The sequence below is a fragment of the Lucilia cuprina genome, chromosome 5 (genome assembly GCF_022045245.1).
Source record: "Lucilia cuprina isolate Lc7/37 chromosome 5, ASM2204524v1, whole genome shotgun sequence".
NCBI classification, from domain to species: Eukaryota; Metazoa; Arthropoda; class Insecta; order Diptera; family Calliphoridae; genus Lucilia; species Lucilia cuprina.
Genome location: NC_060953.1, coordinates 21,514,652 through 21,518,167, shown reverse-complemented (window position 1 = coordinate 21,518,167; position 3,516 = coordinate 21,514,652).

Here is a 3,516-nt window from a genome sequence, read left to right as displayed (position 1 = left end):
CATGATAAAGGATAGGATGAAAGTCTCCTACGAGAAAAATGCCAACACTTATAATCTCAGATCTATGTCGCGTAATTTTGAAATTGGCCAAACTGTCACAAGAAGAAATTTTGCTCAGAGCAATCTTTTGCATCACTTTAACGTAAAATTGGCTCCAACCGGTATAAAGTGTAGAGTAGTGGAAAAATTGGGAAATTCATATTATGTTTTGAAAGACCTGGAAACGGGAACTAAATCCACCTATCATACAAAGGACATATGGTGAGAATCTTATTTCAGATATTATATATCTTATTGAAAATTTGGAAAATATACCATAACTTAAACCTAAAATTTCGCCCTTTTTTAGTTCTTAGTTTGCAGTGTCCCTTAACTAATATCTGTTTTGTGATGGGTGAAATTCTATTTATTTAATTATGTATTCAATTTGGTATATAATTTATCAAAAGCAAATATTTCATTTCAATCTCTTTTTTTCATTCATGCATGATCTTAGTCATTAATAATGCTAGTATAACAATTAACTTTAATGAGTGTTCTATCTCTGAGAGGGGTAATACATTTTTTTATTGTTTGTATCTTCTCATTAAGATTATTTTTTTGCATTTTGCTTTAATGTGTAATAAAATCATATGCAGTTTTTGCATTAATTTTTTTTGTGTGAGTTTTTGTTAGGGTATGCCACTATGAAGAGAAAAAGCGAAATGACTTAATAAATAAGTTAACACTATTTTAGTGGAACACAAAATAGATTTTGATTAATAAGTTAGTTGAAATAAAGTAATAATTTTTTTTCTTTATTTGGACAATTGTTACTGATTTTCCTTCATCATACATAGTTGTCAATTGTCATATATTTTATGAATAGTTCAAAATGACTTATGCAAATAACTAATCGATTGGAAACCCTGCTAGCTAATAATATTACTTAAGGATGTTTAAGTGCCACTCTGGAACTGGCCCTTGCTGTGTAATAGTATAATGCGTAATAATATTGAGTGAAGATTAATAGTAAAAAAAATGTAACGGCTATGTTTTTTTATGCACATTCTTTACATTCCTCACCTTCTTTATTTTCTGGCTTGACCAGCAGTTTTTTAAACTAAAATGCACATTTTTATTAAATATATTGACTCGACAAGAGAAAATATAAGATCATTCAAAACGTCTTTATTTAAAATCTATTACATAACCGAAATTTATCAAGTGGAAATAAAATTAAAAAAAATCAAATTTTAGAAACTTTGGTGAATATATTGTGAAAATATTTAAGTGAAAGCAGTGAATTTATTAAAAATCAGTTTAGGCGTTAAGCCTAGTAACCGCATGGTCTCAGGGTTATAACCCATCCTTATTCTCGGAATTCTATTCATCCTACTCCATAATACTAGTGATAAGATATGACCGTACATGCAATATTATATTGGAGTGTAGCAAATTTCTTTTATTTAACACCCTTAGGAGAATCATTGTTTTTAGCGAAGCTGCTACCACTAATTAACCTGCTTTCCGAAATCCGATCTCTGGATATTATCATTACCTTGGCTAAGAACACTGGACAAAACAAATTGGTTGTTTTGGCCAACCAAGATATCCTAAGAAGAAATATTTCTCCATCCAACAACAACTTCATTATGCCCAGTGTTTTAACTCCAACTCGGATAACTATCCCAATTTGGAATTAAGCTTTTTACCTCGCTTGCAAGCTTAAACTTATCAATATTCCACTAAAATTAAATTCTAACAAACTTTATTTATATTCTACTTATTAAATCTATGAATTATAAAAACTAAACCTTAAAAAGAGTATCTACTATTTACTCTTATCAAAAGGGGAAGGAAAATATAACCTGATTCACAATAGTAATGTCCGGTACACAACTTACACCATCACAAATCACTTATTTTCTTCTACACCTGAATGAGCTCACTCAACTGGATTTTCAGATATCAATAATTTATCTCAGTATACTAAAAGCTACTTACAGATACTATTGTATATCTTGTTTACTTTCCCAACTGAACTCTCCCTTTAAAAAAAAATATCCTATTTGTTTCTAGGTTTTCAAAATTGACATACATATATAAAAAGACTTACAAACAAATATTTGGGATTACACTCAATAGATTTACTTAAAAACTAACGTTAATATTTAAAAATACGTAAATACGAAGACACTAGAATATTATATTATTATTTTTGTTTTTGGTTATATAGGGATATATTAATATTACTATTTTTGTGCCTTTTTTTAAATTTTTCTTTTATATCACTTCGACCCACTTGGCTACACTTTTCTTCATTCCTTATTTGGGCTCAATCAAGATGTTTGTATTTTATTATTTTACCTGGATTATATGAACTATTGTATAGCTTTACTTGATTCCAGACGTTGTTTTTAGCCCTTTTCTTTGGGAGGATCAGTATGTATGATTCAATAGCATCAATCTTCATTAAAAACCACTTTGGCTGGCCCTGCTCCAGCCAGTGGTATGCGCCTATGGTTTCGTTCTTTAAAAGGCAGGGAATTTCTATAAAAATTATTCCTCTCAACTTTCCTAAATATTAATTAACGTTCATTAGAACTGACTGTTATTACTAATTAAGTTCTTCTTTATTCTTACCAGAACTTTTCCTCATATAAAAGTTATTTAAACAAACATTGTTGACAAGAGGTTATGGTATATTTAAATTTATGATGAATTGCTCTCCACACAAATCTTATCAAATTCAAAAACTTTCTTTTTTTTGCACAAGTGCTTAGGTCGACATCTTTTCTGTCTCTGATTTTTCAAATATGGCTATTGGCGTCTTTGCCCTATATTAGATTAAAGTTCACACATATACATTCCAAATTTTTCCAAAAAAATAGCACTAATCTTGTCCTTTTCTATTAATATTTTCAATAATTTTATTATATATATCCTACCCTTTTCTGTAAAAAACTTCCTTCTTACCCTACTTATATTTCCCCATGCACAATATGTTTCAAAAGTTTTGCATGGAATATACAATGCTTAATTGTTTTTGTTCTTTCAAACCATTTATAACAGTCGTCTAATTTCATTCATAAAAACAATGTTTAGTTTATTTTCTCTCAGTACATATGAATATCTTTAGTCTGGCAACCCCGCTTACTATCAACAGCTGTACTACTCAAGAGACTACGCATAACAAATAGCAGCAGCATGAGGTAAGTATGTATTTTTCTTTACAATTTTAATAATTAATTTTAATTTTTCTTATTTTTTATTTCATTGTAGGAATCAAAGAGCTATGATTAGGGGCGTACAGGTATGGTGAGTATTGTTCCATTTCTCCTTTTTTTCCATTTAATTAATTTTGTTTTCTTTTTTAGGAAAAACTTATGTGATCTGCAACTAATGCCGGCCAATTCATATCGGCTAAAGTGCCCGCTTTAGTTGCTGACTATATAAATCTCCACCAGACTAAAGCCGGCCAATTCATATGTGTCAAAGTGCTCGCTTTAGTTGTTGGTTTTCATAAATAAAAAT